The sequence below is a fragment of the Scomber scombrus genome, chromosome 1, assembly GCF_963691925.1.
Source record: "Scomber scombrus chromosome 1, fScoSco1.1, whole genome shotgun sequence".
Taxonomy (NCBI): domain Eukaryota; kingdom Metazoa; phylum Chordata; class Actinopteri; order Scombriformes; family Scombridae; genus Scomber; species Scomber scombrus.
In genome coordinates, this window is record NC_084970.1 from 23,165,813 (window position 1) to 23,174,840 (window position 9,028).

The following is a 9,028-nucleotide window of genomic DNA, read 5'->3' on the forward strand; positions in this document are numbered from 1 at the left end:
CCCATGCTTTACACAGTATCCACCTACGACTGTGTTGCCTCACCATCCTTAATTTTGCCTCTACAGTTGCATCATAGACTCTATCTTAACCAGCTGCATCAATATGGGAACAGCACCACCGTGGACCACAAATGCCTGCAGAGAGTTTCATCTCCGCAGGGCATTTACCACCAGAGAGTCCCTAGAAGAGTCTGCAGCATCTAGACTCCGCCCACCCCCCAACACAGGTTTTTCACACTTATGACCTCAGGCAGGAGGTAGAGAAGTGTGAAATGTAGGACCTCTATGCTAAGGGACAGCTTTTATCTTCAGGCCATCAGACTGATCAACAGATCCAATCCACTGCCCCCAACCCAACCCTAACCTACCTCATCATACAGGAACCTTCAGTCTGTCGCGCCCCACACCCCTTCCACCCATCCACCAATCTTCTCCACACACACACATACACACACACTCCACACTCAAACTCACACATTCTACCTCAATATATCTCTGAGTCTAAGTAAAGGTTGAAATGAAATGAAAAATGTACTTACATACACATACTGTCTATATATAGAAATTTTGCAGATGTTTTGTTTACTACTCTGTATATTCTACATAGTGTTCTTTGGAGATTGTATTTACTTCCTTTTTATCCCTCCTGACATTTTATTTATTGTATTTATTTTTATATTCTTCATTTCTATACTTTCTATACTTATTACTATACTATGCTATGTGTTTCTTTAATAGACAGCATTCAGAGTGGAGGCACATAGAACATGTCATTCTATAGGGAAAGTTGTTTTAACTCTTCATATGACAATAAACACCTTGACTTTACTTAGCATGAGGGTAAATGTTACTCTGTGATACAATATTATCTGAAATATCCAACTTTGAAGAGCATCCTTAAGGGTCTAAGGCTTTTATACTAAAACAAAAGACAAAAAAACCCCATCCATCCTGGTCCTTTGCCCCCACACCTACTTTTCATGCTGCCTTGGGGAAAGGCTTTAAAAATGCATCTCCTTCTGCAGCTCCACTAGCAGTTAGTTCTTCTTTGTATTTTTACAATCTATCTAACCACCCATTTAATATGGCAGAGCACAATAATAACTGCTATATCTAAATTCCCATTTTTCTTACATGTGCAGTAGTTAATTTATGGCTTGTATATATTTAAAATAGTTCTCCTTCTGTACACTTAGTCAAATTATAAACAAGTTATCCTTCAAATACAAATTCAGCCAAAAGCGCAATTTTCAACACTACTATCCCAGTCAAATGTCAGTTATAATATTTGTGGTGGAGGCACTGGCATTACTAGAGGTGACTGTTTGACTGTATGTTGCTGCATGTGGTTTGCTGATCCTGTTGAAGATGAAAATGTTTTTCACCACAGCAGCCACCAGTACTTCAACAGTGGGTATCAGCATTACCAGGCCATTGTTGTTCATACATCACTGCACTTCATACAAATAAGAGCTGAGTAGCTCCAAGATGAAGAGCAGATTTGGACAATGCACCTTACACCATCCTTTGCACTGGAGACAGGCTTTTCCTGTAACATCAAGATATTTCTCTATTAACAGAACTCTTAGATAACCTTGCAGCAGTGTAACAGACTTAAGGAAACTGCAGGTTCATGAAATATGGTGAACCCTTTAGAAGTCCAAAAGTCTGAAAATTAAATGAAGGAAACCCAGTTAAACAAATGAGACAAAAACATTAAACATATTGATTGAGGAAAATGATCCAATTTTCCTCTTTTGCAGCAATAACTAAATTGCACCAGTAATGGTTTATCAGCCCTGCACTTTGGCTTGGAGACATTTTAGCCCATTCCTCCTTACAGAACAGTCTCAACTCACAATGTCAGTGGGCTTCTTTATATGAACTGTGCGCTTTGCGTCCTTCCACATAATTTCTATAGGATCAAGGTCAGGACTTTGACTCACTCCAAAACAGGAACTTTTTTCTGCTTTAACTGTTCTTTAGTTTAATGACTTGTATGTTTAGGGTTGTTTATGCTTGCTGCATGACCCACTTTCTGTTGAGTTTAGGTTCATGAACGGGCCCCATGACATTTTCCATTAGAATTTGCTGGTACAATTCAGAACTCATAGTTCCATCAAATATTGCAAGCTGTCTTAGCTCAGAGGCAGCAAAGCTGGGCCAAACCACCACCACATTTCACAGATGGAATAAGTTTCTTATGCTGGAATGCAGTGTTTGCTTGTTGCCAAACACTTCTCATCCACGCCAAAAAGTTAGATATTGGTCTCATTCATAAACAGAACATTTTCCCGATAGCTCCCTGGATTATCCAAATGGTTTTTCAGCAAAACGTAAATGTGCAGCAATGTTCTTTTCTGCCATGCACACCATTAATGTTCAATGCTGTCCTGATGGTGGACTAGCGGAGAGTAACAATAATGATTGTGATGTGATTGTGAAAATGATGTTGAATGTCCTCCATTTATACACTATTTGCCTGACAGTCGACCGCTGGAGTCCAATTTTAGAAATGGTTTTGAGATCCTTTTCAGCCTTGTGTGCATCAACAACTCTTCTTCGGAGGTCTTTAGAAATCTGCTTTGGACTCCTTTGGACTCTGATAGTGAAGACCCAGATTTACTTCTTTTAATAATAAGGCAGGGCCTCCCAGACTCACACTTAATTGTCATTCCATTGATTGAAATACAGGAGTCTAATATCCCCTTCAAATTAATTAATAATCCTAGCGTATCTCATACTATAGCTGTGCACAATTATGTAACATTGGATCATTTTCTTCAACAAATAAATTAACAAGTGTCAGGTATTTGTGTTATTGATGTCGCTACTTCTAGTGTCAGGACTTGCATAGTAATCTGATCATGTTTTAGGTCATATTTATGCAGAAATTTATGCAAAGAATATAAAAGCCCCAAAGAAAATGAGTCTAATTTTGTGTAATTTGGTGCAAACTACATCTGGCCTCCTGTGAATGGGGGAAAAAAACACTACAGTGGTGTGGTTGTGAAAAAGCCTTTAATGCATCTTTAGATATGAACTCGCTTGAGTGCTGCTTGTTTGCAGTGCAGTGTGACTGAAGTTTACAGCCCAGTGTCCTTCTGCAGATGGTTGTTATGAAAGCTGGTGAAGCCTCTGGCTATGGGAAGTCACAGGTGTGATGGAGGCAGACAGAGCCATAAACGACACACCACGCTGCCCAAACCAATTACTGCTGATGGAATACATGTGTATACATACAAAACACACAGAGGGCAGAGGAAAGATACATCAGTATAAATCTTGACAGATGTTCCATTTTTTCCACAAAAAGTATACATTTTAAATTGATTTCAGATATCTTTGACAAAGACTTTTAAACAGTAAAAAAATGGCAGTAATGCCAATATAAAATGACAATAAAGAAAGACAATGAATAATTGATCGTACAGAGATAAAAGAAGAAACCAAATGCAATATTGATTGTATTATTCCCTATGCAGCATAAAATGGATTCCCCAGATGTAGCACATGTTATGTCCCACCAATGGCTAAAATCTTAAAGGTAGCCATGACTTCAGATTAAGAAGGTCTTATCTCTACCATTAAAGTCACTGTATTTCTTGATAACATTAAGTATTTTTGAATAAATAAATGACAAATATAAAATTTGAAAAATAAAATCAACTTAGCTAATCTGCTTCATCATGGCTTTGTTGGTGTGATTTAATTTACAGGGCTGGTGGCAACACAAGCAAACAACCTCACATCTGTCATCATTTCTGATTCAAATATTGCTAAATTCATGTTGCTAAAACAAAAAGTGTTATGGTGAAGACCCACTTGAAGCAAAGAGACTTTGTGTCGTATTGCTATGCTTTCAGTGGGTCTTCACCATCATGATTAGGGTTTTGCAGTTACTCATTGCCCACTTCAAACCAGTGAGAAAAGCAAGGACAAAAACACAAATACAGAAATCGCCAGTGAAATAAGCAAACAGTTCTAACAGAGAAGTTTGTGCTCATGTTGGAATTAATATTATGTTGAAATTAATATAAAATATTTGTAAATGATATGTGGTTCCACTCTCTGCTTTGAAAAGAAAAATTAAATGAATCAGTCTTATATCTTAAAGTTGTAAATTCTGAATACAGGGACCTCCATCCGGAATACACAAGTACAATGACTGGGCGATAAATCAAGATATTTATTAAACTAACAGGGAATTAGGATTGATGGCAACACTAAGCAGTATGCTGCATATATACAACTAGAAATAATTAATGAATGTATGACTGAATGGATAAATTAAATGAACAAGCTGTTGCTGACAGAATTAATGAATTAATGAATGTTATCAAAAACAATAGCACAATAAGGGGCAATTAACTCTGAGCAAAGCCCAATAAAAATTCGATTTTGGATAGCTCTTTGCATCAACTCTTAGACAGAAGCATGGCAGATATTTTACCTACTGATTATGTTGTGATGACGGGCTGACTTCTTAGAAAGCAACAAGCAAGGTGAAGCAAACTCAGTGACCCTTGGGTGGCCAGGGTGACAGCCACATGAGAACCACAGTAGCGGGTTCAGTGAAGCACTTTGGTTCACTGCTTCCCAGGAGGGTGAATCCAGTCTCAGATTTAGTTGAGGCCACACAGCAGGCACACAGCAGGCACACAGCAGGCGTGTATGTTCCAGTGTTGTTGTGTTCAGTGGTAGACTGCACAGTATGGATGCTGGAGCTCTAAATCACTAAATGAGTCCTTGGAGAAGTCTTTAAAAGTTTACATGATAAGAATAGGAGATTATGAAAATAATGTATATTCAAATGACAAACAGTATGTAATGGCTAATCGTACTTGTCTTTCAGTCTTTCTTCTAAGTTGAGTCTCTTTTCTTGAGCGAAAAGGGAAAAATAACAAAGAAAATTTAAAAACGCAACATGGGCCCTAATGGCTGGCTCAGCTGGAAAAAACAAAACACATAAGACACTGCAGCAGCATTCATCACACAAACAAACAAAAAAAGAAGCCAAGCCAGACAAAGATTTGTCAAATGTTATAATTTATGAGGCATGTTTTGGAAGAAATAGGATCCTTGGTGCTCTTTTGAATAGATGGCTTGTTTACTAATCATTTTTTTGTGATGAGAAAACTGACCTTAAAATGAAAGTGAGATAATTCTATTCCTATTGGCTATCTGAAAAATATGCAATTGAAAATTGGATGCTCACTCATTTCTGATGTCTATGCCAATGTCATCAACACATCATGAAAACCAGTGAGAAAACACTTAGAAATTGTAAAATTGATTAACCAAATAAAATACAGAATAAAATCAATAAACCTTCATTTCCTAATCTGTAATCAAATCTATTAAGAAAACATTGTCCAAGTAATTGTACCGTAGCTAAATAACACACTTACACTTGTTAATATCAGATAAATTAAATGCAATGCTATAGAAAACAAAGCACATCACAACTGAACACAACACAGATTAACATTGATTAGAAAGCCAAGATATGTATTTTTACAACTATTTTAAACAATCATCGTAGGTAGGAAGAGAGAGGCACACACTTAGAGAGGAATATGGACTTCCCAAAGTTTGTGAGTCTAGAGCAGGGAGGATATTTCCAGGTTGATGCAATCTGTATCTGAAAAGAAAAACAAAGTAGTTAACTCCCAAAATGGTCTAATTCCTCTCCGTGACTGGTGGAGAAAGGCTGGGTTTTCAGTTCTGTCAAGTGTCAAGTCTTTCCTGACATCCTTCATTGTTTGAGGTCAGGGGTCACTGTGTGTGTGCTCCTGTATCTAGACACAGACTGTTAGACCAAAAAGAATCATAATATTTTTGAAAGAATTTTAGCTTCCTTTTATATACCTGGGGTTGTCTCTTATAGTAATAAGCTGACTGGGAAATTTGATTTTCAGGGCCTGTAGCTGTTTAGGTAACTCAAACGTTTGTTGTCCTTACATATATACCACATATTGTTTTAGGCCACACCTCTTTAAAGTCAAAACTGGAGTGGATGAACTTGCAAACACACTGCTCCACACTTAGCATAGCCCCATTTATCATTTTCTTGCTGTTGACACACTGCTTCAGTTTAAGAAGATTATTGATGCTCTAATATCATTTTACTGACTGGTGCACAGCAAGCTTCACAGAAGGTAGCAAGGCAAAAGTGCAATCGTTACATTTCAGACATTTGCTTCTATTTTTAGCATTGTCCTACACTTGTTTCTGGTTTTACATAACTTCTACTTCCCATAAAGTAAGCAAACACCCACTCAATCTCAGCCATGCAGTCAAGCCATATGGGACTTCAGCTCTCATTAGCCCAAGACAGCGTGAAACAAGTGAGCTGAAAGGCATCAGAGGAACTATCATTCAGCCCTGGCAGTATTTACACTACAGACCTTTACATGTTAACTCAGCAACACACATTTAAAGCAATATTTAATGGACTCTTAAACACAACATTCAACTACTTTTTTCTCTATTTTCTTTTGTACATGCATTATCTACTAATGTACATGTATATTGTACATACACACACACACACACACACACACACACACACACACACACACACACACGCACACACACACACACACACAAACACACACACACACACACACACACATACATATACATATATATAGATAAACTAGTTTTAAATGTTAGCTGTTTTTTTGTTTTTTTTGGTGTGATGTATTCATAAGACTGTTTGTTTACTTTTTTTTTTACTCCTATAATGTTACATTATATAATTATGTTTCATTAGAAAGGTCTTTATTGAGGTTTACTTTTCTGGTTTAAACCTTTGTTAATAATTTTTTGGTCATTTAGAGGCAATGCAGCAACCTGTAAACACAATGTTAACATGCTGTATCAACTTATATAATAATCTCGCAAACAATTGACTGTTTATATGTCCAGAAGATGCAGAGCAACATTAGCATTCTTTTGATGGAACAACTAATATTCACAAATGTTTTAGCTGTTTTGGTTTCCACCAACTCCGTAGAGAAACATCTGTCTTTTTATCTGGACGGCTATATGGGGCAGCTGTGGCTCAGGAGGTAGAGTGGTTGTCCACCAATCGGAAGATTGGCAGTTTGATTCCCAGCTCCCCTGTCCACATGTTGATGTGTCCTTGGGCAAGATACCCAAATTGCTGCCAATGGTGAGTGAATGTTGGCCCCCCTTCCTTTTTCTAGAGCTTTTTGCTGAATACAGTTGTCTGCTTTGGCTTGAAACAATGCTAGGAGAGCAGTGAAAGAAAACCAAAAAAAAAGAGACACTTGAGGGGAACTTGCAGAGTTAGATAATAGTTCTCTGGGTTTTCGTAACTATGAGTGAGTTCTTTCATCACATACAACTCATTTGATCCATTGTTAATATAAAATATTGCTTTTAACATATTTAGGGATGATTATACAGAGAAAACTAAATGCTAATTAGTAAGAAAGTGCTCAATATTTCATTGTAGTGTTTCTTTTTTGTTTGTTGCTTTTTTGGTTCATCAACAACACATTTAATATTTGTTTTGGTCGCTAGATGGATTTCTAACACATTTTTAAAGCTTTAAAAGTATTCAAGCTTCTTTCTGGAATCACTGGTGATGATAATATCAAGAGCAATAACCTTTGTGGTATTATACTACCTTCTTCAAACACAGTAAAACCTCTTTGATAAATATTACAGCACTGCCTCTCTGCTTCAAGACAGGTTGCAGTGACAGGATCAAAGTTTATTGAGGAGACTTTGGATGAACAGTGCAAGTGGGTGTATTTATAGAGGAAAATGTCAGCAGGGACTCCAGGTAGACCTGACACCAGACCAACAGTCTACTTGATTGAACCTCAGGCTGCTGGGCAGATGGCAACGCTGGTACCAAACTGCGATTATGGGTGAATAATTTAGTTGACATATCTGCAAGGTGGACGCAGGTTGATGGAGCTTCTGCTCTTCTTCTCTCGAGGTTAGAAGCATCCTATGTGAACAGGGAGAGATAACCTACACGGGCAATCAGTTACAATATTTAATCACTAAAACACCAATTCTCCCTCCACTCAAGGCACAGCATGTCAGCAGTGAAATAATGGACATGTACAATATTTATGAGTGAGACATTTTAAAATAGGAATTGAGAGAAGTACGTCATTTTGCAGAGGTTTGGAAAGCAAATTACATTTTAGAGGCAGGCGGTCAGCTGATTTCAAGGACTGATTATCCCTCTAGTGGTTGAGTGAATAGTATAACTATAACCTCAACATAGCAATTCATGTGATAACTGTAGAAGAAACTCAACACCTGTCCTCTCAATGACAAAACATAGAGCAGGGACAGTGATGCAGAGACAGATGATGGCGAAATGCAACAGCAGTGCCCTGTAATGTAAAGTTAGTTAGCTAGGTTGTTCGTTTTTATTTTATAATGCAAAACTCATATGGCTCATTCCACATTGGACTACAGGACACTACTATAAATATATAACATCAGAAATATAACTGACATCTTAATACACAAAAACAAATTATATGTACTTCGGTATACTTGTAAAAAGTAAATCTGTGCATAACATTTTAAATAAACTGAACATCAAATAGCAGGAGGATTAAAAAAAATGCTACATGCCTAAAGTTTATCCTGATACAGAGCTTTATTTTTTATATCCCTGACTTCATCCAGTTAGCCTAATGTTACTATAGTTATGTTTTTTGCCGCTTGTCTACGGACATAGGTCTACAGAGCTTTGTAGCATCTTTAAGCACATAGTTTTGGTTTTACAACCTGCAACTTTACTGTTTTGTTTCACTCTCACTGCCCTGCACCAAACGGCAGACATCTCCTTCAAGAGTTGGTGGATACCAAAAACAGAGCCAAAAGGAGAGTACATTTGGGGCTTTTGTTCATCAGATGACCTAAGACAACAGCAAAATGAATGATGATATTGCTCCATATGAATGGACAACTTAACCTTAAAACATCTATTTCTCATCTAACATCTAATACCAGATCTTGCCTTAAA